At 39.2% G+C, this 13,676-nt stretch overlaps 1 long non-coding RNA gene across 1 annotated transcript; it reads right to left on the reverse strand.

Moving 5' to 3' along the window:
• Positions 1 to 9,824: 9,824 nt before the first annotated feature.
• On the reverse strand, positions 9,825 to 10,912 carry LOC145000376 (uncharacterized). Its single transcript, XR_013661210.1, has 3 exons — positions 10,826 to 10,912; positions 10,557 to 10,624; positions 9,825 to 9,881 (listed from the first exon to the last, which is right to left on the reverse strand). It is a non-coding gene; the product is annotated as an uncharacterized LOC145000376 (long non-coding RNA).
• Positions 10,913 to 13,676: the final 2,764 nt, after the last annotated feature.

The raw sequence follows: 13,676 nt of genomic DNA on the forward strand, positions 1-13,676 counted from the left end.
ATGTTACTAATTAAATATGGGATTCTATATTTATATAGTGTGGGCTAAAGCTTATTTGGAATGGGCTAGGCTTGCATGGAAAAATCCATGGATACTCCATGGAGGTTTAACCCATGGATCTCATGGAAATGAAGAGACATGGGTTTTAGGGATGTAATCCTAATCCCTCACACTATATAAAGGAGGCTTTGGTTCTTGAAATGGGATTAGTCGACACTTGTTGAGGTGAGGGCAAATTTCAAGATAGTAGTGACTATTCTCTCAAAGTTCCAAGTTTGTGGTGATTTGTGATTTCCACTTGAGGCATCCACACTATTGGTGCTAGGCTCAAAAACTCCAAGCAATCAACTACAACTTCAAGGTAAGTATTTCTCCTAGCTTTATTTGATTCATGTTCCCCATGCCATGCTAGCTAGGATATAAACCTTGGAAAATTAATTATATGCATGTATCTTAGACAAACATAGATCCAAGGTTTATTAGGGTTGCATGTACACTTAGGAAGTGTTAGAATGCTCAAAATCCAACAGGAATACAAGTAAACTATAAATGTTTTCAATACATAACATTAATGTATTTCAAATAATATATGGCAAACTTATAAATACCTTTACCCCTTATGTATTATGCTGAGCATAAGGGATGATTTATCAACTACAACTATATGAATTTTAGTTCAGGAAATAACCAAACTAATCAAATTATTATGGGAATAATTTGAGGTTCTTTAGTTCTCGTTTCGTCGCGTACCAATATGTATATGAAGTTATTAGATAAACTACATCCGGTTTAGTTTATCTTTGTTTCATTTTGAATAAATTTCCAGATAGTTTCATTGTATGTATCTATATTCACGATATGATATTTCATAATCAGTTGTATGTTTGGTATCATATGAGAACCCTGTGAATAGTCTAGTACTAGCTTGTGAGTTCATCACTACCCTTTCTGGATGATCAGTAAATCCTCCCTGGAAGTGTAACCAGAGTCTCCTGGAGGGAGAGCGAGGAATTTGTGAATAGATCTATTCGGGATTGACAATCCCACACCGTAACTGCTAGCTACAGTTAGGAGGGCACGCTTGGGGTGACAAATTCTGGATATCATCCGACGTCTGACAAGCGTCATGGACGTCTCGTTGTCGTATCAGCATGGTTACCCGACTCACAATACGTATTAATATGAGTTTATTCACGGTATCGCTTTGGGTTTTGTATTGACTATGTTTCGATTTCATATCTACCTTCTATCTATAGTTTCTATGTCTAGTACGGGATGATGGTCCCATGGTTTTCAGTCTATTGGTCTTATATCTAATGCGGGATGGTAGTCCCATGGTCTTTAACTTATATCTAGTACGAGATAGTAATCCTATGATTTCAACCTATATCATGTATGGGATGGTACTCCCATGGTTTTGAAACTATACTGTATCTAGTACGGGACGGTAGTCCCGTGGTTTTCAATCCATATTTCAATGAATATCAAACTATACCGTATCTTGTACGGGACGACAGTCCCATGGTTTCCAATCTATATTTCCATGAATATTAAACTATACTGTATCTAGTACGGGACGGTAGTCCCATGGTTTTCAATACATGTTTCCATGATTATCAAACTATATTGTATCTAGTACGGGACGGTAGTCCCATGGTTTTCAATCTATATTTTCATGTATATCAAACTGTCTTGTACTTAGTACGGGATGTGAGTCCCATGGTTTTCAAACTACTTTCCATCTATAGTTCACATATTTCAAACTAATTCATATCTAGTTCGGAATAGTAATCCCATGATTCTCAATATATAGTTTTATGTATTAAACTATACTCCGTAATATACAACCGGTCTTACATTTAGGAAAATATGGGATTTTCCTGGGGTAAAATACAACACATAAATGGATTGGTAACAAGTGATAACTAAACTAACTTTACATAAGAAAATATGGGATTTTATTGGATAACAACCTCTTTGGTAAACTAAATGAAACTAGTACATTTTCAGAAAAAAAAACATCTTATGAACTCACCAGCTTTATGTTGATTTTCAAACCGCTTGTATTCTCAGGTCAGCAATAGACAGGTACCCAGCAATCCTTTTGAAGAAGACGGAGCGTACTGAAGATCTCGTCTTTACTTTTGTTAATATGATGCATATGTATATCACTTGTACAACTTTACTTTTGAAACAAATGTAAATTTCTATATGTAATGTAATGGTTGTTTACTTTACTTAATATGTGCATTGGATTTGATACTCAACGTGGAGTCCACCCCAGAAATGTTTCCGCCTTCGGTTTTCGGGGTGTGACAGATTGGTATCAGAGCCCTTGTTTATAGTGAATGAAGTATACCAAACCTTACATGGTATAAAACTATAAACACTAAAGGGCCTAAGTGTTCTGAATTAAAAGTATCTTCAAACTACAAGTATTTTCAAATGTATACAAGTATACCGAACCGTCATGATCCGTAACTTCAAGTAGAACAGAACATAAGTAATTGGGTGTTGTGTACTACGGTTAAACCTGGGCAGTTATGTAGTCGTGTCTAGGATTAATATAGCCTGGCCAACTATATTCATTCGAGACACGGCCAACATGTGCTTGGGAGTGAGTGTGGTGTGCAGCATGCCTAAAACTTACCCAATACCCAAACAATGAGTCGTCGTTGCAACGAGACAAGAAATACTATGGGAGTATTTCTTGATTCAACCCTTTGTAGAAAATCCTCGTATACGCGTTGTTACTTGATCATTCCTCTAGCGATAAAATGTTCTGCCTTGATAACTCTTTCCTGCTTTATCGCTTGATATAATATTGTATCTGTCTTGATGAGATATCCCCTGTTCCATATCTCTTGATTCAATTCAGAGGACTTATGATCCTCTCTTTCCTGATCTTTTTAGATCACGATGCCTCCAAGAAAGAGACCCAGCTCGGAGAACAACAACAATCCTCCTCCGCCACCACCACCTCCTCAATTTGATCTTGCATCGCTCCAGATAGTTCTGATTGCCGCAATGGTGGCAGCCATGTCACAAATGAACCCTGGTAGTTCAGGAGGTGTTCCCCAGCCCCAAAATCCAGAGATAGCCAAGGACACCGAAAAGGGGGTTCCTATAAAGACTTCATGAACACGAAACCCACATCCTTCGATGGCACTGGAGGTGTCGTTTGCCTAACTCGATGGTTCGAGAAAATCGAATCAATCTTTGAAATATGTGCCTATTCGGAATCTGACAAAGTAAAGTTTGTCGCCTGCACCTTCCTTGACAAAGCCACGACTTGGTGGAACGGCTGAGTCAAATCCTTAACTCGACCTGTAGCAAATGCTATGGTTTGGGAAGCTATGAAGGAGCTTCTACTTGCAGAGTATTACCCTTGGGGCGAAATTCAGAAGCTAGAACACGAACTCTGGAACCTTAAGATGAAGGGTTCCGACATAGCCGCTTATACTTCAAGATTCGATGACTTGGCATTACTCTGTCCGGGAATGGTTACCGCGGAAAGTAAAAAGATTGAGAGATTCATCTGGGGATTGACCCAGCCAACAAAAGGGAATGTCTCGGCTGCGAAGCCAGACACCTACGACAGCGCTAAGTGTCTTGCGCAAGTCCTGATCGATCACGAAGACAACTCTGATGAGGAGGCCACCACTCCTAAGCAAGTCTCAAGTGGAGGTAGAAGTAAAAATAAATTTCGGAATAAGCGGAAGGTCGAAAGTACGCAAGGTTCCTCTAAGAAACAACAAACGGTAGCAGTCCATGCTGCTACTACCCCTGTTGCTGTTTCAGCTGTCGGTCCATGGTCCAAACTCCTACCAGTGGATACACTGGTACCCTTCCTTGGTGCGGTTAGTGCAACTACCATCACCGTATCCCTGGTCCATGTCGCGAAAGGATCTGTGACAACTGTGGCAAGAAGGGCCATCTTGCTCGGACCAGCATAAAACCAGCCAAATCAACAAACCAATCATCCGGAGCGGGAATCAGTCCAGCCTGCTACAGTTGTGGCGAAGTAGGGCACTTCAAAAGAAACTGCCCCAAGGCAGCAACAACTGGCAATACCGGAAGAGTCCTAGTAATAGGACGAGAGGAGACAACTGCTGATCCTACTATCGCCGCAGGTATACTCCTCTTTGAAAACTCTTACACCTACAACTCTTTTCGAATCTAGTACCAGAAGGGTAACCTGTTATCTATCTATTCGAACACCTGTCTAAACTTAATCTTTTGTTGGTAATCGAAAATGTGTACTGTCGATACGGCTAACCAGTGAGATAGAGAACACTAACTTCGTACCTATAGATTGTATTCTCAGTCCGGAGGATTAATCTGTTCCATTCGATTAAATGGGAAACTTTTCACGAAATGCTTTGATGCTATGTTTGACGTGAAATGACCGAGTCTCATTCATGTTGTTATTCTTGGTTTTAAAGGGGTCGCCTGTCTAGATCTTATCCCCGACCCGACTCTCGTGATCTTCGGCATCAAACCTTCGTATCATTTCATGATTTAAAGCTCGAAAAGTTTTCCTGATAAGAATTGCCACGCATCACTCGTTCCTGTGATCGTCAGAAATGAGAAGTCTACGGCTCTTTTCCCTAAATGTCTTTCCCGAAGGATTCCGAGATTTCCTTCCAAATGTATAGCCAAGTCTCACACTGGCTTAATCTCTGGATCCACCTCGTAACCGAACCTCAGTAAGAATGACGTGTCCAAGACGGTGACCAAGGATTGATATAATCACTACGAGTTAGTAGTGGTATCCTTCGGTCAAATCATTTTCCTCGATCATGTAGCTAAGCAAAACAGTCGTACTCGTGAACATTTCCAAAAGCTAAGGTGATAGGGAATTAGTCAGCACCGAAAATAACCATAGGAACCTGTCGATTCTTGGGTCCCGTCGACTATTATCTCAGACCTACCCATAAATTTCTTCTAAAAGCCATGAGACCCTTAGCTACTCGGCTCCGTGAAGATGTGCTTTCCTGTTGGAGCGTGTGTCCTGTTAAAGGCTTTATCCCGGAAAAGCATGATATGCTTTGAAAGTGTAGGATACTTCCCACGTGATACAATAGATCCTTCATGATCGTCGTAGAATCGATTTCGTAACTTACAAATTTCGGTTATCCTCAGAACTTAGTAATATCCATCTAGTACTTCACGTCTCGAATCCTTAGAAGTACCTACCCGACGAAACCCTAGTGATTCCTTTAAGGAGACTGAACTCATCAAGGGTCGGAACCTCCATGGGATAACCAATTGAGATTATGGATTGAGAGAGTAAATGTACGAAACAAAGACACGTCCCGATAGTGAGGGTTCGTTGGAGCGCCCAACGGAGACCCGATTCCACTTGAGAGCGTGAAGATCCGAGGTAACAAATATATCCATATCTCATTCCAATTCATGATCTATATCTTAATCTTTGAATTTCGGGATGAAATTCCCTCTAACGGGGGGATAGTGTAACAACTCGAAGTTTTCCATCGTCGAAAACCCGTTCTACCCGTAAAATTCGTCGTTTATCAATTCGTTCCGTTTTCGTTTTAGGTTAAATTAATTAAACTTATATGCTTATTATAATCTAATAAGTGTCCAAACCCCTTAGGAACTCATGAAATTAGCCCAAAAATGTTTATTTCAAAAAGTTTAGAAACATCCCCGCCGGGTTACAGAAACTTAATCGGGTGCGACCTAAAGCCCCGTTTAATGCCGGTATCGGGTAGAATTCCACCGTGTCCAAGTTTTGGGACCTATTTAAACATGTTTAAACATTCATTTGAAGCTTTTGCTTCCTCTCTCCACTCTCTCCCTAACCTCTCTCCTAAATCTAAGTTTAAGGGTCCAAATCATCAATTTAAGGCTCCAAATCTTTGAGGTACCTTCCCTAACTTGTTATGCAACCTCTCTAGCCTTCAAATTCAAGTTTAAACCATGGATTAGGACCATTATCATGAGTTTACGGCCCTAGAACAGTGCTAGGCCGTAAACTCATATAAATGGGGTTTTTGGAGCAACAAAACCCTTCCAAACCACAATTGGACCTTAGATATGGCTAGATGACTTTATGGAATGGACCTAGAATGCCTTAAACCATGATTTAGAGCCTTATTCATGTGTTTACAGCCCTAGAGTGTGCTCGGTCTGTAAACACATATAAATGGCGTTTTTATGCCCTTAAACTCTTCCAAAACACCAATGAGGCTTAGAAACGACTTGTAGAATTATGGTTTTGGCCTTGGAACACCTTGAACATAAATTTTGAGGAGTAAACGACAGTTTATGGTGAAGGCACATGCTTAGGCCGTAAACTCATTGTTCTTGGAGAGTAAACTCCTCTAAATGTGTTAAAATGCCACTTTAACACACCTAAAGCCTTGGGATAAATTCTAGAAGAGCTTACAAACAAGTATTGGACCTTGAAACATAATAAATCACACATCAAGGGAGTTCATGGCCATGAGGGGGGTTCATGGGCCGTAAAACCTTGCCAAAAGTCTCTTAAAAATTTATACAAGGCTTGGGAAAAATCATTGGAATCACATGTGATTGTTTAAGGACCAAAACATTAAGGATTCTATGTATGGGGGAGTTTACGGCTGTAAACTCCATGTTTACAACCGTAAACTCCAATAAATGGTCCCTATGTGTGTTATAATCCATTGCAAAGCAAAAAACCCAAGTGTAGCAATTTTCCCAAGTCATATGAAGCCATTTTACACCATAAACCACCCCACCATGAGTTTACAGCCGTAAACTCTTGGGGAATGGGTGTTATGGGCTGAAAACTATTGTATGAGTTTACTCTTGAAGAGTAAACTCCATTTCCCGGTCATACAAGTCCCTAAATGCCACCCGGGTCCTTCCAAACATTTGCAATCGGTTGTTTCCGCGACTAAAAGTGTTTGTCCCTAACAATTAAATAATCTAAGTCCTAATTAGATACAAATGTGTATATTTTCATTATACATAGCAATCTCGTACGTTTGCAAGCCCCGAACCAACGTTTAGCATCCAAAATCGTCACATTTCTCGTCCGGTGAGTTCATACCCCTACCCTTTTTCAATGGTTTTTCAATGTTTTCAGGGGGCGAATACAAGCAAACTATAAATGTTTTCCATACATAACATTGATGTATTTCAAATAATATCTGGCAAACTTATAAATTCCTTTACCCCTTTACGTATTATGCTGAGCATAAAGGATGATTTATCAACTACAACTATATGAATTTCAGTTAAGGAAATAACAAAAGTAATCAAATTATTATGGGAATAATTTGGGGTTCTTTAGTTCTTGTTTCATCATGTACCGATATCTATATGAAGTTATTAGATAAACTATGTCCGGTTCAGTTTATCTCTGTTTCATTTTGAATGTATTGCCAGATAGTTTCATTGTATGTATCTATATTCACGATATTATATTTCATAATCAGTTGTATGTTTGGTATCATATGAGAACCCTGTGCATAGTTTAGTACTAGCTTGTGAGTTCGTCACTACCCTTTCTGGATGATTAGTAAATCGTCCCCCGGAAGTGTAACTAGAGTCTCCTGGAGGGAGAGCGAGGAATTTGTGAATAGATCTATTCGGGACTGACAATCCCACATCGTAACTGCTAGCTACAGTTGGCAGGGCACGCCTGGGGTGGCAAATTCTGGATATCTTCCGACGTCTCGTTGTCGTATCAGCATAGTTACCCGACTCACAATACGTATTAATATAAGTTTATTCACGGTATCGCTTTGGGTTTGTTTTGACTATGTTTCTATTTCATATCTACCTTCTATCTATCATTTCCATGTCCAGTATGGGATGATGGTCCCATGGTTTTCAGTCTATTGGTCTTATATCTAATGCGGGATGGTAGTCCCATGGTCTTTAACTTATATCTGGTACGGGATAGTAATCCCATGATTTCAACCTATATCCTGTACGGGATGGTAGTCCCATGGTTTTGAAACTATACTGTATCTAGTACGGGACGGTAGTCCCATGGTTTTCAATCCATATTTCAATGAATATCAAACTATACCGTATCTAGTACGGGACGGTAGTCCCATGGTTTCCAATCTATTTTTCCATGAATATTAAACTATACTGTATCTAGTACGGGACGGTAGTCCCATGGTTTTCAATCCATGTTTCCATGAATATCAAACTAATAGTATCTAGTACGGGACGGTAGTTGTAACTCCCGGGTTTCAGGGCTAAGCATTTTTGTCAATGTAATAGTCTAGTTCAACTCTTGTAACTCCTTTTGAAGTAATAAAGATGAAATAGTTGAGTATTATGTGATTTATGTGTGATTATGTGTTTATTATTTAAGTATAAATGTACATTTAATAAAGAATAAAAATGAGCGTCAAAATTAAAGTGTGAGATAATCCTGATATATCTACATAAAGTTGTAGAATATGTCTCAAGGTTTCCGTACATATAAAGAATGCCGAAATCTGAGCAATAACGAAGAAGTTATGGCCCGCCGAAGTTTTACGGCAAAACCAGCACGGCACCGGGAGACGTAAATAGTGAATTTACGATAGAAGACTTTTTAGCCTTAGCAATCTAAATAAAACTCATAGAATATGTTAAACTAAGAACATCGATAAAAAGAACGCCAAAATCTAACTTCGTATGAAGAAGTTATGATTTTAGTTCGAGCGGTTTTTGGCTTATGCGATCTAAATGAGAGTTGAAGATCTCATTAATAGGAACTCAACGGTAAAAAGACAGATGAAAATGGAGTCCGTATGAAGGAGTTATGAATTCTTCGCGGTCATTTAACAGTATAAACGACTCCTACTGTTAAATTTGATATCGGTCGAGAATTAGCTGACGAAGTCTAAACGATAGCTGTAGATCTTGATTTTACCTACGCGTGGATATAAAGAACGTCGAAAACGAAGCTCGTATGCGAAAGTTATGATTTTTCTAATTTTGAAGGCTGATACGCGATAGGGGGTGACGTGGCACCACCAGAATTGCACACGTGGCACCACCAGAAGGCCACCACATGGACCAACTCGGCGACTGATGACTCAGACTCGGCGAGTCCACTATTCAGGCCTCCAATAAATAGAGGTGTCGGGCATTCACTTCTCTTCACACCTCAACCCTCTTCTTTCTCTCTCTAAACTATCTCTCTAAGCCCCCTAACCCCCCTAAAAGCCTAGGTAAACCCTCGAGCACCCGAAGGAAGCCTCGAGGCTCTCGGAATCCCGATAAAAGGGCCTTTCGGCTCGGGAACGCTGCTCCAGCGAAACCCGGTTTTTGAGAAAAAACCCGCTGTAAGTGAGCTACTCCTAACCTATCTTTAGTTTAGCTTATGTTTTAATATAGGAATGTTACTAGGTCCTTAAAATAATTATTTGGGCTATTATTATGAATTAAATTGAGTGATTTTAACGCTTATATAATAATAATAATAGTCAGATAATTAATTTGTCGCGGTTATCATTAGACTAAACCCTAGTCGTATTGGTACTAGGTTTTATCGAAGGAATATCATTTTGAGAGTATCGAAGCGCTGTCCGAGTGCTGAGTCAGTTACTTTCATCCTACACAACTGTAACATCCCCAAATCACGGCCAGAAAAGATCGGTTTTGTTTATACTTTATTTCAAAATCAGAGTTATCTTTTAATAAAAGGGTTGCGGAATTTGTCCCAAAACAATAATATGATAAAGATTTATCAAAAGCATTTCCATAGAAATGTATTTCATTAAAAGACTCGGGATGTCATGTTCGTACAGATCAAAAGTATAAACAGTACAATATAAGCCTTACTACATTATTTCATATCTACAGGCCTATATCCGTAATCCCTCGTCCAAAACATCACACCTATGCTCATGCGCCACTACCTGTAATGCATAAAACTGAGTGGGTCAGGCTTGGGAGCCTGGTGAGCACATAGGGTTTTCAACCAACAATAAATAAGTTTATTAATTCCATCAATCAATAATAACCCGATTACCCATTCCTGTTATCCTCACATTACGTCCCTAAACACATATTATAAGGGACCTAGCCTAAGGATCATCATCGGGACGGACACTACTGCTAAGGGGATTCCTCAGCAATAAATGTCCTAATAGGCAACCATGTGGGGGATGGAGTACACCGGTGAATACATTGTTCACAACACCTACAGGTTGCGAGCCAGCTAGTGTTCCACTGGACTGTCTAGAAGAGTCCGTGGTCGTCATCTATACTCCGCTAGATGACTGGATCAACAACAACAACATCGAGGCCTCTCATCATTTTATCACACATTGTCTTACTACATCTACCCATGTTTTACCCCAACATTTTTGTAGATATAAATTACATATACAGTTTAAATCATTTAAAACTTGTATAAAAACATTCATCCAGCATAGATAACAAGTATACAGATAATATGCACATATAGCACGTAATATATAAAATACTTCATATCTATGTGTAAGATGAAAGTAGCTATGCACTCACAACACGTACATTATATAATAAATACTTCATATCTATGTGTAAGATGAAAGGGACCATGCACTCACTTGAAAAGGTGGTGATTCCGAACTCAGACAGCGCTTCGCTTCTTAAATAGAATTTTCTTCGATGAAACCTAGTATTATTACCACTAGAGTTTAGTCTATTATTTGCCGAGACTAATTAATAGTCTAGCTATTATTATTATTATATAAGCGTTAAAAAAAATACTTATATAACCGATAATAATAGCCCAAATATTTATTATAAGTTCATAATAACAATACTAATTTTAAATATAAGCTATATTAAAATAAGGTAAGCATAACTTACTTACAAGGGGGTTTTAGCTAGGAGTCGGGCTCTGCAGGGGCAGAACTTCGTCGCTGAATCTTTCTAAGAAAGATTCGTGCAGCGCTTCAGCGCTCACCTTACTATACTAAACTACAGAAAGAGAAGTCGAATCACGAGGGACCGAAATGCTTGGGGGATAAGGAGAGAAAGACTCTTGAATCAAGAGAATGGTGCAAGAAATATGAGAGCCCAAGGCTCTTATTTATACTAATTGAATTTTCAAAAACTACCCTCCATAATTACTTAATGACTTTTTAGTTATATAAACAACTAAACACCCCTCTATAATACTATTTTAAATGGATTTAATGATATTTGTACTAAACTAATGTCGAAAGAATTCAACATTAGTCTTATAATGACAGCATCGTCGATACATTTCTAATGATATATACATATGTATATATATATATATATATATATATATATATATATATATATATATATATATATGTGTGTGTGTGTACGTATACATGATTTATACTTTATTTTAATACGTAAATATGCTATTATAATTTGTAACTCGTTCATACGAACTCCGTTTTTGACGTTCCTTATATCCACGCGTAGGTGGAGGCGTACTCTACAACTTTCGTTTAGACTCCGTCGGCTAATTTTGACTTTACTTTTAACGTTATATTTTTAACAGGCCGGGACAGGATTGGTCTGTTTAAAATCTCATAACTTCTTCATACGAAGTCAGATTTGGGCGTTCTTTTTATCGATGTTCTTAGTTTAACATATTCTACAACTTTTGCTTAGATCGCTAAGGCTAAATCTCGCTCTATCATAAATTCACTACTCACGCTTCCCGGTATCATGTCGGTTCTGTCGTGAAACTTCGATGGGTCATAACTTATTCGTTATAACTCGGATTTCGGCGTTCCTTATATGCACGAAAACCTTGAGACATATTCTAAAACTTTATGTAGAGATATCGGGATTATCTCACACTTTAATTTTGACGCTCATTTTTATTCTTTATTAATTATACATTTATAATTAAATAATAAACACATAAACACACATAATTCACATAATACTCAAATATTTCACCTTTATTACTTCAAAAAGAGTTACAAGAGTTGACCTAGACTATTACACTGACAAAAATGCTTAGCCCTGAAACCCGGGCGTTACAATTCTCTCCCCCTTAGGATGATTCTGTAACAGCCTGGAATTTCAGGTATTGTCATAATATTGTTTTTGGGGTGTTTTAGGAGGGGACTCGGCGAGTTGGAGCCAGACTCGCCGAGTAGGACCACAGACTTGGTCGCGGGTTTGCGACTGGACTCGGTGAGTCTGCGCTGTTCAGCGGAAACCCTAGCCGTTTGGTTTTGGAACGTATATAATGAACTTATAGGCCGTCATTGTCCGTCTTTAGCCTACTGAGAAGAACCCTAATCGGTTGTGTGCATCTGGAGCAAGGATTGAAGGTCATTGGTGATCTTGAAGAAGTTATTGTGCAAGGAAGAGAAGGGTTTGGCTAAAGGAACAGCAAGGGAATCAAGTTCTGAGAATTGGGGACACAGAGAGTGCATTATTCAGGTAACAATTCGGATTATAATCTGCTATGTTGATGTGTGCATGGATTTAGGGTTTATGGAACCCTTTTGTGACTAGATTGATTGTTATCCTTGTTTCCCAAACGATTATAACCCTGTATTAGGACCTTTAGAGGTCCAGAATGTCCCATGCCTGTGTATTTCGGGAATTAAGAGAGGTTTTGGATTGGAATCCTTATGCCTTAGGTCAAAATGTAAATTATAGGCTTTGGGGTGTAGCATGAGCACCTAAATGAAGGCCTTACGTGTTGTACCAACTTAGGAGGACCAAACCTATGAATGGTCGGGACAATACTCATCTCAGGAAGCAGTTTGATCGACTGCATGGCATGGACTCGCCGAGTCCAATGGACAGACTCGGCGAGTAGCTTGAAGATTAACTGGGACTCGTCGAGCTGTTCTTCAGACTCGACGAGTGGAGTTGGGGTGGCCCCACGATTCTTCCACGAGGAACTCGTCGAGTCAAGAGGGATGCTCGACGAGTAGAAAGGGAAAATCAGGATTTGGTGAGGATGTCTAGACTCGCCGAGTCCGGTCAAGTAGACCGTTGACCAGAGTTGACCTACATGTGATTTCTTAGGGTCAGTTGTCTTGAAAGATAAAATTATTAATAAGGGATATATGATATTATAGGGAGTCTGTAGCTCGGCGGATCGAGTGCGAGTGATTTCAGGAGTCGCTAGCTTTCATTACCCACGAGGTGAGTCTTCTCACTATACTGTACCCGGAAGGGTTTGACTGTGTGACCGGAAGGTCGGATATGATATGTTTTATAAGTGCTATAAATGGAAAGGTAATTGCTATGCGTGCTATGTATGTTTATGTGGGCCGGAAGGCAATATGTTATGTGACCGAAAGGTCGGATATGATGTATGATATATGTGCTATATGTGTTAGGATAAATGTATTATGTGCTGTGTATGTTTATGGGCCGGAAGGCAATATGTTATGGGCCGGAAGGCGTATATGTTGTGGGCCGGAAGGCGATTATGTTACGGGCCGGAAGGCGTTGTGTTGTAGACCGGAAGGTCAGGGCCTGGAAAGGAGTATATGTGTAAGTAGTATACTGGGGAACTCACTAAGCATTTACGCTTACAGTTGTTATGTATGTGTTTCAGGTACTAGCGAGGACCGTGGGAAGGGGCCGGCGTGATGAGTACACACTGTTGTTATTTTGAGATCTTAGGGATTTTATGATTGTATTTTGATATGAAACTTGGAATAATTATATTCAGTTGAATAAAATCACTTTATTTTAAATGAAAAAAA

The sequence above is a fragment of the Lactuca saligna genome, chromosome 6 (genome assembly GCF_052625555.1).
Source record: "Lactuca saligna cultivar CGN05327 chromosome 6, ASM5262555v1, whole genome shotgun sequence".
NCBI lineage: Eukaryota > Viridiplantae > Streptophyta > Magnoliopsida > Asterales > Asteraceae > Lactuca > Lactuca saligna.